The sequence below is a fragment of the Chenopodium quinoa genome, unplaced genomic scaffold (genome assembly GCF_001683475.1).
Source record: "Chenopodium quinoa cultivar QQ74 unplaced genomic scaffold, ASM168347v1, whole genome shotgun sequence".
In the NCBI taxonomy this organism is placed as follows: Eukaryota; Viridiplantae; Streptophyta; class Magnoliopsida; order Caryophyllales; family Amaranthaceae; genus Chenopodium; species Chenopodium quinoa.
The window spans coordinates 301446-317405 of NW_018742476.1; the positions used below are offsets into that span (position 1 = coordinate 301446).

General features: G+C 43.0%; 2 long non-coding RNA genes across 2 annotated transcripts; both read right to left on the bottom strand.

The window, feature by feature from the left end:
- Positions 1-2908: 2908 nt before the first annotated feature.
- Positions 2909-11223, bottom strand: LOC110719066. The gene is made up of 2 exons (XR_002511014.1): positions 5036-11223; positions 2909-3464 (listed from the first exon to the last, which is right to left on the bottom strand). It is a non-coding gene; the product is annotated as an uncharacterized LOC110719066 (long non-coding RNA).
- A 99-nt stretch (positions 11224-11322) lies between these two features.
- On the bottom strand, positions 11323-12224 carry LOC110719067. Its single transcript, XR_002511015.1, has 2 exons — positions 12185-12224; positions 11323-11631 (listed from the first exon to the last, which is right to left on the bottom strand). It is a non-coding gene; the product is annotated as an uncharacterized LOC110719067 (long non-coding RNA).
- Positions 12225-15960: the final 3736 nt, after the last annotated feature.

Sequence of the window (15960 nt, forward strand, 5' to 3'; positions counted from 1 at the left end):
TACATATTTTGCGTGGATGGAGAAGCGGTTACTTGGAAGAGTGCTAAGCAAAGCACCACTACAGATTCTACAAGTGAAGCCGAATACTTGGCAGCTTCAGAAGCAAATAAGCACGGAGTTTCGATACGTAAGTTCATTAGTGAAATTAGTGTTGTACCCTCCATCAAGGGTCCGATAGACCTCTATTGTGATAACAATGGAGCTATTGCTCAGGCTAGGGAGCTAAGGGAACACCAGAAGGTCAAACATGTCAAGCGGCTATTTCACATGATAAGGGAATGGAAGTCCGAGGTAGAAATCAGAATTTGTAAGATTGGAACGGACGACAATGTAGCCGATCCATTGACTACCTTGCCTCAAGTGAAGCACACTAAGCACGTTGAGGAAATAGGAATCAAGCATGTTGGAGATTGGCTTTGATTCCCTTGTATATGTGTTTTAATTAAATTTGATGTCTTAATGTACAACAGTATGTTAAACCATTCGGTCTTGGAGCAATTAAATTTTTTGCAAATTTGTTACTACTCCATTTCTATTTAATTGTGGTTTAGAATTAAATAATGAGTCAATTCGATTTTTGAGAATATTCAAAACAGGGTATCAAGACCATGTCATGTATAAAGAAACACATGTTAAGTGAACATTGAATATTTTAATCGAAATTTATCCCTAATCAAGGTCATTTAAACGATGGACAATTAATGACCACTTGAGATCATTGTGTAGTATGATTTATAGCACCGTTTCTTGTGCTACGAGGACATGATTGTCATAAACCATTTGCACAGGTACTAGTTTGGAACTATACCGGATCGACCTATGAGAGTACTTTAAGAGATTTTAAAACCGTCATAAGTACATTTCTCATTATAGCTACGGAACCTTTTTCCTCGACCATGAGTATTGTAAGTTCTCTTATTTGAGTACTATTCGTTTTGATGTTGTCAAACGTCTGTCGTATATGGGGATTATAACGGCAACACTCGGGCGACTAGGTACTCTTAGTAAGGGAAGCTAACAATACAAGACTGGGAATGTCCCCCTATTAACAATAGGGAATATGTCTTTGTTGTTTACAAGGCCTCTCGAAAAGCGAGACTGTGAAAATGCATGGTCGTGCTCAGATGGATTTTAGAAATCATCTGCTAATTGACAGTCAAACTCGGGAATCTAGACGTAATAAGGATGATGAAGAATCTTACCTTATAGTTCATGAAGAGACATTAAACGACATAGGAAAAGGGTTATACACTAACTGCACACTTGTCTAGAAGGACAAGTGGGAGATAGAAAGGAATGGTGTCCTTCCAACAAGTGTATTATTCTGATAGAGGGTTCGGTATTATTAGAAAGCTAATTCTTCAGTAAGGTCAAGTGATCGGAATGCCTAGGTGCAGACCGCTTCCGATCAGTAATATTAATGCATTACTAAAATTACGGCTTAATCTTGACTGAACTCTTCGGGTCGCACCTCTTTTGAATAACCGATCTGAAACGACGAATCAATCCGAAGGATTAGATGAGTCATTAGAGTATTAAAAACAAAGACGTCGGATATCGAGCTTAGACCGTCGAGACCGAGCGTCACAAGTTGAGTCGAATTTAGAATTCGACGAGATGTGGAATCAAGCAACCGACAAGTTCGAGCTAGGTCGTAGCCTCACATTGGCCTAGCCATGCGAGTGCTAGGCTAGCCTAAGCTACCATGCACATCGCAAAGCATGCCGCAAGCCTAGCACGCATTGTGTGCTAGGCCAAGCATGCTAGCATGGCTGGTGTTGATGGCCGCAAGCATGCTAGCGTGCTAGTGTGCTGAGCTATATACCTAACCGCAAGCATTGCACGCACCTAGCATGGGCATCGCAGCATGTTGTGCGTGCCAACTCTTCGCAGCCTCGCACCAAGCAGCAGCAGCGCCTAGTAGCAACACAGCAGCATCGCATGTGTGCTAGCTGGCTGCGCATGTGCTGCGTGCTAGCTGGCTGAGAGTATGATGCGTGCTGGTTGGCTGGGCTATCCAGCCTTGGTGCTAGGCGCCAGCTGGCAGCCAAATTAGGCTGCCAACCAGCAATGTGGCATGGTCTGCCGGTCAAAGGGAGGGGACCAAGGGGTTGCTGTTTGGCTTGGGGAGCAAGGTGATTTGGTCCCCCCTTTGGTGGTTGATAGGCGTGTCGCGTACCTATCAAAAATAAACCTAACTATTCCTCCTAACTCATGTAGTCGGGCAAGTAAGAGTCGAATCCCAAGAGATTAAGGTTGACCTAATTAATTAGACTTAAGCAATCACTAAGCAAGTAACGAATCAATAATGACTAATACTAATGATTTATATATTAAATACCACAATTAATCTAGAGAAAATGATAATTAATGAATTAAAGCATCCAAGATGAAGCATTACCACGAATATAATCAATGCACGAATAAATCTACCCCCAATAACAAATCAATCGACAAGAAGAAAAGCATTTCCTAAACAATACCAAAGGTCTCTTCCGAGTTACCAACGGCCTCCCAAATCAACTATCAAGCCTATTTCCATGGAATCAAGCAAATAAGGGACATTAAACACAATAATTAACTTCCTAATCATCCAATCACCTACTCCTGTAATGACTCTCAAACCCTTAATTGAAATACCCAAATCCTGTTAATCCCAACTTCCGTTGTGATAAGAACAAAGGGATGATAACAATACTAATTATTCCTAATCTAGCATTGGCATAAACATAATCAATTAAGCATGTCAATTGGGATTATTATTGGAGAATTTAAAGATTCAATTCATGTATTAATCATATTCAGGCTTTAAAAGATCCCAGATTAAGGATCTACTCACACATATTATCGAAATCAAAAACAAGATTCACTAAAGAAAACATAATTAATGAGTAATGAAAATTAAAAGTTAAGAGAATAGATAAATACCAATTGCTTCAATTGAAAGAACTTGAATTGTTGATGCACAATGATCCAAACTAAGAGTAGAACTTAATTGCTGAAAGAAGAGAAAACTAGGGTTTTAAAGTAGTTATAATACTAGAGAAAATAAATAATCTACTCTCTAAATGTGATTACAAGGGGTATTTATACCCTTAAAAAGATAGAATCCCGTAATTAGTTAAAGACGGTCATCGCGCAACAGTGCCCGGTCTGTCGGGGCGGAGCCTGCCCGATTGGGCGGACGAAGTAATTTCCTTCTTCCTGTGTTCTTCTTCTTATGCCCGGTCAGTCATGGCATGTGGTGCCCAGTCGGGTGCGTGTAACAACTTCTTGAATGAAGCTCTGAGAATAACACTCCTCACTGCCCTGTCAGCCAGGGCATGTGGGATGTATGATGATTCTTCATAGTTAGCTCTTCCTTCCTTCGCCCTAGAAGCTAGGGCATTGGGGAAATCTTCATCTTTCACTCAACAACCTCTTCCATAACCATCCAAAACAGGTCCAATTCATCCAAGAAACCTCTGTATTCCAGTGAAATTCAATAAAATAGATTGAACACACTAGAGAAGAGATTGTTAGCAAGAAACGGCTCCGTAGAGCCCAAAAACCATGCAAATATACGCTATAAAACTGGGGTAAAACATGGTATAAAACACATACATCAAATTCCCCCAAGCTAACCTCTTGTTTGCCCTCAAACAAGACAATCAAAAACAATAAACAACCAAGTAAACTACTTCACCCCATAATGCAATTGAAAATAACAGACTCAAAATCGAAATCAAACAAGCACGAATCTTAGCAAACCAATCAAATCACTCAAACCATCAATCAACCTAAATAGTTGTCAAGCGGAATCAACCATGTATAACTCAGGAATCGATGATTAGAATATCTCACTTGGTGGTCACTCTACACAACATTTATGTGGCAAGCTAAAAATGAGCTCGATCTCTCTCCATCCCCACTAATAATGAAAACCACCCATCTCACAACACTCGCGTGTTTAAAGGGTTATATTATCGCTCAACCTAGTTAAATGTCGACTCGAAATGTGACATATGCTCCAGCATTTTTACAAGGGACTCATTTCACATGAACACAATACCATGCACGAAGGTCAGAAGGTCTTTTCAAGCTTGTTATGTAGGTTGGGTAAAAGTGGGGAGGAAGTAAATTTGGGAGATGTAGGCAATTATAGTCTAATCGGGGAGCTATTGAGCATAATCAATAAACATCCTCGATCCATCATTCATACTTACAAGAGCACATATCCCAATTACATTGTGAACATCCACTACTACCTTTATTTTTCATTCTTCTTTCTTTTTCTTTATTTAAATTTGTTTTTTATTCTTTCTGTCATCTTTCTTTTTCTTCACTTTACTTCCCTTTTTTTTTTTGTCTTTTTTTTCATTCACTTTCTAAGGATAAAACCTCCATGCTTGTGATTCCTTCTTTTCTCTTTTTTTTTTTCTTAGAGGTCCACATTAAACGCCAATTTGATCACAAAATTAAACAAACACCACGATATAAAGCTCCCCCAAGCTAGACTTGGGAAAAGTAACCAATTGGGGCCAAGAGGTTAATTTAGTTGCTTTCATGAAAAATATGGAAAAGGCTACAACATGGGTGACCAAGAAGGGATCAAACGTTTCTAAATTCATTTGGAGCTCACCTAAAGAACAAGGCCTTCGTCCTTCTCAACGTGCACGTGCAATGTATTATAACACATTACTAAGAGTCTAAAGTCAAAACTAAGATCAATATCACACCAGGAACAAGACACACATGAATAAATAATTAAGGCTCAAGGCTCACATTTGACACAGTCAAGCTCCAGACTCATACATGGTTAACAAAGTTGACTTCTACTAGGGATCAAAACAATTCAAGGTTAAATCATGATCATTTAATCCGCAATGCAAGCCTTTCAATCAAGATCAAGTCAAAAACCTTTGGGCATCGAGGATAGGGGCACAGGGAAGTAGTTCACTAGCCATTCATTATCATGATTCTCGTATATTTTTTTTTTAACACAACCAAGCAATAAAACAAACCAATCAAAGAAAAAGTAAATAAGAGAACGTACCAAGAGATATATACATATACACAAGCCTCCCCCAAGCTACACTTGGCAATGGCCTCATTGCAACGTGTGGAAGGTGGGAAAAACACCTATGAATCCTCACTCAAATTCATCATCATCATCATCACCGTCATCATCGTCACCATCATCATCATCATCGGCTGCCCCGCTACCACCTGTAATATCTCCCACATTGGGAAAGGTATACCACGAAGGATGGGAAGCATCCCTTGGAATATGACCTTGCCTGTAAAAATAATCAAAGACAGGATGCATAGATAAGCGAAAATCGGTCTAAAGTGTCTGGATACGAGAGCAAAAGCCTTGCTGGCCTAGCTGAAGTTCCCGTATACAGGCCATGATGGCCTCGTTGTCAAAAGAGACAGGTGGTGTAGTGGAAGATGTGGAGGGTCCAGCAGACTCTCGCCTATAGTAAGTCCTCGTGGGGGCAACTAGGGAAAGTGAACTGCTAGGAACCTCTAAAATATATGAAGGTTGGTGAGGGCGAATCTTAAAAAGGTCAGGAGAGGGTAAGGAGATGGAACGCCTATTGCTCTTTCCAATGAGCCAACTGTAATTACCAAATTCAACTGACAACCAGCCGGTGGTAGTGAAGTAGTGCTAGTCCAAGGTAATAGGATCCGACATTGGTGTATGGTGGGCTTCATCAAAACCCTCCTTAACTGCCAAGTGGGTCACCAAACCGCCTACGACTATAGGGATGTTGGTACGGTCTCCATTAGGTTTGACAGTGGTGAAGGTAAGTTCCTATTTCCTAAGATGAAGGGGAAGTAGGTGAGAAATGTTCATCCGAAAACCCTCATCAGAATCCCCATATCATAGATAACTACCCAAGATTGCAACTTGTCTGCCCTAACTTTATTAGGTTCTATCCGTCTAAAAATATTCCACCCAGAAAAGCGAGTCAAAAGTCTAAGGACGGGTTAGTTAATGGATTTTGTTAGCGGGAGCATGTTGCATAGACTCAATGTTTTCACCTGTCATGGCAAACCACAAATCCCCAAAAATGAAATTGTTCGGTTGCATGGGTAATCCTATGGACGGAAGACCAAACTTCCTACCAAAACCATCTAGTGTAAGACAGTGGGATTTATTCAACAATCTATAAACTACGTGTGTCACCAAACCATCTCTACCTTTTACTATATCAAAATAGCTCAAAAATTCAAGAGTGATATCTTCATATGTATAATGGATCATGTTAAACAATTGAGACATGCCAAGCTTAGAAAACAAGGTTCTACAATTGGAATCTATTCCTAATTTAGCAAGAAGAGAACGGTGTATAAAATGAGTGGGAATTACCTCCCGATGTTGTAGCTCTGGGAATCGCTTCTTTTGATTTGGAAATTCGGCCACGAACTTGATGTTTGGGAACCCTGGAATGCTCTCCAAATCTAGTTGTGGTTCTTGAGGGGCGCTCCTATTTCTCTTCCTTGCAGCCATTAATATTTCTCAAGCTTTCTCTCTCTAAAAAAGAAAAATTTTGGGTGAGATGAGTGTTTAGAGGGAGAGGAATAGTAATGAAGGTTGGATATGGGGTCGAAGTGATGAAGGATGAAGAAATTGAAAGGATTTGAGAGAAGTTTGTGGGAATTAGAGGAGAGGATAAGAGTTAGGGTTTTTGATTTTGTGGTTTTTAGAGAGAGAGTGTAGGAATAATGAAAGAGTAGAATGGTGAAGAGGGCATTTTTTTTTGTGAATTAAAACGTGTTGTCCTCGCAGTTTCTCTTCGCGCCCGGGCGTTTAAAGAAGAAAATTTTTCCATTCGTAATTTCCGAGTTTGGCTCTCACGCCCGGTCGGGCATTCTTGCTTCTCACGCCCGATCGGGCAGTGATGCCCGGTCTGACCAGGTTCTGGGGGTTAGAAAATATTTCATGTTTTCTTTTCTCCCCTTTCTTCCCCTTATGACTCTGCTTCTCACGCCCGGTCGAGCGTGGCATGCCCGGTTTGCCAGGGCGACGAGTTAATTCCTCATTTTATCAACCTTTGACGACCTTCTTGACATCCCACTTCTTACATTGCTCGGTGTTCTCTGAAAAACAAAACAAACACAAACACAAAACTAAAAAGAGAAGATGAAAAATAGGAAAAAAAAAAAATAAGAAAACGGGTTGCCTCCCGCAAGCGCTTGTTTATAAGGTCGTTTACTCGATCGTAGTGATGCTCATTGAATTGGTGATGGGGAAGAGAGTGTGATGTCCACTTTCTCTTCGATAGGATCCCCAACACGGTAATGCTTCACCCTTTGGCCGTTGACCTTGAAAGTGGACCCGGTCTTGTTCCATAGTTCAATAGTATCGTAGAGGTAGGCCTTAAAAACAGTGAAAGGACCTAACCACCTAGACCGAAGCTTTCCGGGAAACAATTTCAACCGTAAGTTAAATAGAAGAACTTGATCTCCTTCCTTATCATGCCACCGCTTAGTTCTTTTTATATATAGTTTTGAAATCTCAAAAGCTTCAAGACATAGCTCATCTAGTTCATTCAACTTTAACAACCTCTTTTCTCCCGCTGCTTTAGCATCAAAATTTAAGCTCTTAATAGCCCAAAATGCTCGGTGTTCTAGCTCAACGGGTAGGTGGCATGCCTTTCCATAGACAAGTCTATATGAGGTTATACCTATTGGCGTTTTGAAAGCTGTTCGGTATGCCCATAGTGCATCATCAATCTTGGCCGACCAGTCCTTTCTTGTCCTTGCAACCGTTTTCTCTAGGATAAATTTAATTTCCAGGTTGGACACTTCAACTTGACCACTGGTCTGTGGATGATAGCCAATGCCCAGCCTGTGTTGCACTCCATATTTCTTCAACATCACTTCGAACCGATGCTGCTAAAAATGTGTTCCCCTGTCACTAATCAACATACGTGGGATACCAAATCGGGAAAATCCTCAAGACAAGCATCAGTAAAAACAAAAGGAGCATCTTTAGCTAGAAGCTCAGTTAGAGGTCGAGCAACCTTTGAAAAATCCTTAATGAAGAAACGATAAAGTCTAGCATGACCAAGAAAACTTTGAACTCCTTTTACAGAATTCGGAGATGGTAAGCGCTCAATAACCTCAATTTTAGCCTTATCGACCTCAGTACCCTTGTTTGACACGACATGGCCTAAAACGCTTCCCTATTGAACCATAAAATTACATTTTTCCCAATTCAGAATTAGATTGACTTCCTGACATCTATCGAGCACCTTTTTCAAATTATCAAGGCACATCGAAAGAAGTTCCATAAACAGAAAAATAATCTATAACCACTTCCATAGAATTTTCTATAAGGCCCGAAAAAATTGTCATCAAACAACGTTGAAATGTGGCTAGGGCATTACATAATCCAAACGGTATTCTACGATATGCAAAAGTGCCGTATGGACATGTGAATGTGGTCTTTTCCTGATCACAAGGACGAATAGGAATTTGAAAGAAACCAGAATATCCATCCAAATAACAGAAAAAGGAATGCTTAGCCAAATGTTCAAGCATCTGATCAATAAAGGGGGGGGGGGGAAATGGTCCTTCCGGGAGGCCTTATTCAACCTCTTATAATCAATACACATTCGCCACCCTGTAACAGTCCTAGTGGCGATTGGCTTACCCTTGTCATTCTTAACAACGGTCAAACCTCCTTTTTTTAGTACTACCTGTACAGGGCTAACCCACTTAGTATCTGAGATAGGGTAAATTATTCCTGCAGCAAGCAATTTAAGAACTTCTTTATTAACTACCTCCATCATGTTTAGATTAAGCCTTCTTTGAGATTCTATTGAGGAGGCATGATCGTCCTCAAGAACGATTTTATGCGTACAAAAAGAAGGATTAATACCTTTAATATCATCAATGGTGTACCCAATAACACTTTTATATTTTCTCAAAATAATGAGCAGTTGCTCTTAAATTGTGTCGTTAAGTTCAGCATTAACAATAACAGGGTATGTATTATTAGGACCAAGGTATGCATATTGAAGATTAGAGGGAAGGGGTTTCAATTCTACCTCGGGAGGCGTAGTTCTCTCCCCAACACTCGATGCATTAAGGACTTCTTTGGTTTGAGCGATGATTAGGTTAGCTTTTGCTTCCTCTAGTAGCCTTGTGTATTCCCTTGTTTCCCAATCTTCATCATTGGCACTCCCCATTAACGACGTTTCAAGTGCATCATCCATCTTGATCATGGTAAGTTGCTCTCTTTGTAAATCATCAAGGACGTCCACTTGACAAATAGTCTCTCCCATCGATGGAGTTCCCATAGCATTCAAGAGTGAATACTCCATTTTCTCGTCGCCTACCTCAAAGGTGATTTTACCATTCTTCATATGAATGATTGCAGCTGTAGTGGCTAAGAATGGTCTACCAATAATGATAGGAACATGTGAATCCTCTTCCATCTCCATCACAGCGAAATCTCATGGAATAAAGAATTTTCCCACGCGAAGAGGAACATCTTTAAATATACCTAAAGGAAACTTAACCGACCTATCCGCAAGTTGTAGTGATATGAGCGTAGGCTTTAGTTCACCCATTTCAAGTTTCTTGCAAATAGAGAGCGGCATAAGACTCACACTTGCACCAAGATCACATAATTCCCTGTTGATCTCTATGCCTCCAAGGACCGGAATTGAATAGCTACCTAGATCGCTTAATTTCTTAGGAAGTGTGTTTTGTAAAATTGCACTACACACTGCAGTCAATGCAACTGTAGCATTCCCTTCTAGCTTCTTCTTGTTAGAGAGAATATCCTTTAAGAATTTTGCATAAGATGGCATCTTGGATATTGCATCTAAGAATGGAATGTTGATGTGAAGCTTTTTCAGAATATCGAGAAATTTTCCATACTTTTTCTCTAACTTTGCTTGGGCTAACCTCTGCGGAAAAGGGACCTTTGGCACATATAGAGCAAGAGGTGGTGGAGTCGTTTCCTTTGACTCTTCCTCAATCATAGTACTTTCAACCACCTTTTCATTTGCGCCTACCCCTTCAACAACCTCCTATGATGGCTCCCATACGGGAGGATTTTCCAATTGTTTTCCATTCCTCAAAGTAAAGATTGGCCAACTTCATGAGCAAGTTCACTCATCTAATTTTCCATGAGCTTGCTCTAAGCTTGTAACTATTAGATGGAATTGTTTGTTGTGGTGATAAAGTTCTCCATCATTAACTCAAGGTTATATTTTTGAGGAGGTGGTTGCACATGTTGCATGGGTTGTTGGACTAGAGATGGCCTTGGTTGGAAACCAGGTGGTGCATTATAATTGTTGTTTCAAGGTGGTGGTGGAGGTGGATTTTGTTGGGCTTGGGTATTCTTGTAGGAAAAATTTCGGTGATTCTTCCAACCTTCATTATATGTGTTAGAGTGGGGGTCATATGGCCTTTTGGGATTAGAAGTGTAGAATGAATTGGCTTCCTCGATTGATATCTCATTTGAATTTTGTGGGCAATTAGGTACGATGTGACCTTGCACATTACACATTTGACAAGTCTTAGGTAAGCTAGCGGATGATCCAGCTTGGAGTCTGTTGAACTTGCTTGACAATGCCTACACAGAGCTAGTCAAAAGAGTTAGAGCATCAACATCTAATTTACCTCCCTTCTTCACACTATTTCGTCCTCCTAGATGATAGTTATCATTGGTCGCCATCTTCTCAACTAGCTCCTTCGCCTCAGTTGGGTTCTTAGTCAAGAGAGAACCCCCGGATGCAGCATCAATATAGATTCGGAACTCATGAGTTAAACCATTATAGAAGGTTTGTATCAACATCCATTCAGGAATACCATGGTGAGGGCATTGTCTCTGCAATCGCTTGAATCTCCTCCATGCGTCATATAGGGACTCATCATTTGATTGCCTGAAAGTAGATAACTCATTTTTCAACCTTGCAGTCTTTTCCTGTCCCAAGAACTTGACTAGAAAAGCCTTCACACTAGGCGAAAACACGCAATCCGCACCGGTTCAAAACCCCCATTTAGCACCGGTTTTGAACCGGTCCTGATTCGGGGGGTGCTTAAACCCCAAACATTTCACACCGGTTCAAAACCGGTGGGAAAACATGCTTTTCGCACCGGTTCTGGGTGAGAACCGGTGCAAAAAAACACACTTTAAGCACTGGTTCTTGCTTTGAACAGGTACAAAAAGTGGCAAAAAAAAATTAAAAAAAACTTTTAGCGCCGGTTCTGTTCAAAACCGGTGCCAATAATACCCAAAGAAAAAAACAGATTTTTTTTTTTGCATTTTTTTCACTTAAATTGTATTAAATACTTATATATAATCATAATATACATAAAACACATATTTTCTTCAATAACTTGTAATATTACACTTAAAAAACTAAATAAAAAATGGCGATACAATTATCTTCACGAAGAAAAAAGATCCCTTTGCCTTCACATTTCCAACCCACCATTTTTACACCGAAGAAAAAAGATTCTAAGAAAATACCATGCAATTCCATTACTGAGTCATTGTCTCTTTGCTAACTTCTTCTTCAATCCTCTGAGTATCTTCCCAAACCACATCAAGTTCATTGCAGCAAGCACAGACGGCACAACAAACACCAAAAAGAAGCCAAATACATGCATTAGCATTACCTACAGTTATAATTTGATAGCACAAACAGAAGTTCAGCACATATGTTATGTTGGTGGCTATATCATCAAGAAAACAGATTGAATGTTGGCATTCGATAGATGAAAAATTCAACCAAAGAAACTAGATAGAAGCCATTCAGCAAATGTACACATCCATTTTTGTTTGTATCACAGAGTAATGAAGTAGCTTTACCTTTTTAGTATGAATGCAACTACACATTACCTTTAACCTTGATGTCGGATATATAATTCTTGCCACAAAAACAAAATAGGACTCGTAAATGTACAATTTGCATATGAGCAAAATAAAATACAACCAGAGGTAGTTAGTGTTTGGGGTAAAAATACCCTAAACACGTGGCCCAACGGCCTAGTGACACGTGGCATCCAGCCGTTGGTCAGCAGGGCTCCAATCCTCTGCTGACACGTGTCCTCTAAACCCTAAAAGGGGAACCATCCCTTCCCCACTATAAATAGTGGAAGGACCCTCATTAATGGGGGCGGGAACATTTGTTGTTCACATTGAATACTCCTCAAAAAGAAAAACACTTACCCCGAGCAATATTAATTGCAGAATTCTCCCATTACGCGAGAAGTAACTTCCACATTACGTGCGTTCTACCTCCCGTATCTTTACTAACTTGATCGTCGGAGGCGGAGCTCCTACCCCCAGGAGTCTTCGTGATTTTGCAGGCACAGGCGTCGAAGGGCATTCTTGGAATTGTAACTCTCCCGCAGGACACATCAAAAAACCCCGAAACATTTGGCGCCGTCTGTGGGGAGAGTACTTCTAAGATGACTTCTGATACTGTGTCACCGAATCAGGGCAAACGGCCTGTGGTCGAGCCTGAGGTCCAGACGGACCATGAAAGTGGCGACGAAATTGAAACATATGTGGCCCCGGATGGGTCTTTCAGAACGAAGCACCCTCGTGCTAAAGATAGAAGAGAACGGGAAATCAGCCAAGCTGCTCCCAGCAACCCAGCCGGGCAACCGGCTGGAATTGCCCAAACGGTGGAGGGCTCAGCCCCCGTTACAAGAAACGAACTCATGTCTTTCATGAATAGTTTCAAGGGTGAGATCAAGAGCCTCATCCGGTCAGCTACTCCAAAGAAGGGTCAGCCGGCCAAGAAACCTTCTGGAAAGAAGGCGGTCAAAGAACGAGTTCCTACCCCTCATCCCAAGCCAAAGGAGGGGGAGGGCTTAAGGTTTGATCCAAGCAGACTCCGTTTTCCTCAAGGGGAGCTGCGAAAGGCCATCCGGCACGTACAGCCGGATGGCTCCAAGAAAACATTCTCAGACGCCCGCACATTTCTCCAAGAGAAGCGAGGTCAGGCGTCTGCGTCGGCCTCAACGTCGACCTTCCCGGACAGTTTCCATGGCGTACGGGAACGAACCTTAGGATCCAGACGGGCGAAGCTTCTGCTCGGTCTGGACCCAAAGTGATCCAGCCTGGCCTATTCGGCACACCGAATGGGTTGGGTGGATCCCCTTTCATGTCACCGGGTCTTTTCGGTGGGCAAGCGCAGCAGCCGTTCCAACCCACGGACTGGCAGCTGCGCCTGCTAAATTTGGGGGAACAGCCAACGGCGTTCTCACCAGAGATAACCCAGGCGGCACAGCCGCCTAAGATCAAGAATGTTTTGGTGGGGGCCTATGATGGCACCACCAACCCAGAAGACCATCTAATGACCTACTCTAACCTCATGTACCTCCAGGGGTTAGATGATGCCGTCTGGTGTCGATGCTTCCCGGCTACCCTCAAGGGCATAGCCCAGCGGTGGTTTGGTAACCTACCAGCCGGTTGCATCAACAGCTTTCGAACTTTGGCGTACTTGTTTACGTCAAATTTCTCAATGAATATTCCTGCCAAAAAGACTAGCCTCGACCTAGGGGCAATACAGCAGGGCGACCGGGAGGGCCTCCAGTCGTACGTCAGACGATTCAATCTGATGAGAATTCAGATTCCAGGACTATCAGACGAAGTGGCCTATACAGACTTCTTTCGAGGTCTGAAGGATGGGTCGACCTTTAAGTTTGACCTCGTCCGGAAGAGGGTTGCTACCCTCCAAGAGGCGTTAATTGAAGCTGAAGCCTATATACAGGCGACGGAGCTTTGTGCTGTCAAGCAGCCGTCAGATTATAAAAAGTCTGACAAAAAAGAGAGCCGGCAACAGCATCAGCCGGCAAGAAAGGAAGAAAAGAGAAAAGGGGTCTGGGCAGCTGACCGATCAGGACAGCCGGCCCAGAAGATCAGGCGGAAGTCAGAACCATATGTCCCCAAATACGAGTTCACAAAAGATTGCTCCACCATCCTCCTGGAAATCAAAGACCGGATGTCTCTCGACAAACCGGCTGAAATGAAAAGCCCCGTGAATAAACGGGACAAGAGCAAGTATTGCCAATACCACGAGGATGTCGGCCACGACACCAATGGCTGCTATAGCCTCAGGCGGCTATTGGACCGTCTGGCAGATGAGGGGGCCCTAAAATCCTACCTACCCAAGGCTAAGGGTAATACCCAGGCCAAGAAAGGGCAGGAGGCAAAAACCGGCCCAGTAAACTCCGAGACGGATGAAGAGACCATCTTCACCATAGCAGGCGGTTTTGCCGGAGGGGGTCCCACCATCCGGGGCACCAAAGACAACATCAGGAAGCTGGTCAACTCAGTGGATGAGGGTCAGGCGTCGAAAGACATCTTTCCTGAGGTCCTTATTTCTGAAAAGGACCGGGGCAAGGTCAGGCGGCCTCATGATGACCCCATCGTCATCGAATGCAAGGTTGTCAACCAGAAGGTTGGCCGAATCCTAATAGACACCGGGAGCTCGTCTGACCTAATCAGTTATCAGTGCTTGACCAAGCTCAAGTACACATCCGGTAACATGCACCAGGCTCCTCACCCACTAGTCGGTTTTGGGGGTGGAGTAGTGCATCCGGTCGGAAGCATAGATCTTCCGATCCGGCTGGGTGAAAAGGGGCAAGGACGCCACATGATAGTCAAGTTTTTAGTTGTGGAGGAGCTGTCCGCCTACAACATGATATTTGGCCGTCCTACCCTCAACGCATCTAAGGCTGTCATCATCCCGTCCCTCATGTTGGTCAAATTTCAAAAGGATGATGGTACAGTCGGTGCCCTAAGCGGGGACCAGAAGACGGCAAGAGAGTGCTATCTCTCTGACGTCAAGACAACTATGGGTGCAGCCGGCCAGGGCGAGCCCATAGATATTGATAACTGCGACCCAGCAGTCCCGGCTCCAAGGGCAGCCGGTATGAAAAGAAAGGCGGACCAACTGGCACCCGTCAAAAAGGAGAAATAGCAATCACTAGCCGGGGAAAGGTCAGATGACCAACGACCTCAGCCGGCTGGTGACTGCCTTGATGTCATCCTAGATGACAGCCGTCCTGAAAGAACAGTCAAGATCGGGACGGTAGCCTTCGAACGGTTGGGAGAAGGTTTGCTCCAGCTGCTGAAGGAATTCAAAGACATCTTTGCCTTTGAAGTGGAAGAGATGTCAGGCGTCAGCCCGGATCTTGCTGTCCACAAGCTAGCCGTAGATCCCAAAAAGCAGCCGGTTAGGCAGAAAAAGAGGGATCATGGTGGAGAAAGATCTCAAGCGGCAGCGGCTGAGGTCAAAAAGTTGTTGGATGCTGGATTCATTAGTCAATGCTACTACCCGGATTGGGTGGCAAATGTCGTTCTAGTAAAGAAGTCGAACGGTACTTGGCGGATGTGTGTGGATTACACAGATCTGAACAAAGCATGCCCAAAAGATAGCTACCCGCTTCCAAAGATTGATAGCCTAGTCGACTCAACAGCCGGCCATGCGTTAATGAGCTTTATGGATGCTTATTCCGGCTTCCATCAAATACCTCTCTGGAAGAAAGATCAGGAGAAGACGACTTTTGTCACTGATCAGGGGTTATTCTGCTATACGGTGATGCCGTTTGGGTTGAAGAATGCACCGGCTACATTCCAGCGCATGATAAACACCGTTTTTATCAACCAGATTGGCAGGAATGTAGAGGCGTATATCGATGACATGATAGTCAAATCCAAGCTACAGACGGATCACCTAGCAGACCTGCGAGAAACCTTCACCACACTCAGGCGGCACCGGGTCATGCTTAACCCAAAGAAATGCGTATTTGGTGTTGAGTCTGGGAAGTTTCTCGGATTCTTGATTGACCAAAGAGGCATCGAAGCTAATCCGGAAAAAAATACAGGCGGTAATTGACATGAAGTCTCCCCGCACTGTAAAAGAAGTCTAGAAGTTGACCGGTTGTCTGGCGGCATTGGGGAGGTTCCTCTGCCGGTCAGGTGACAAGTGC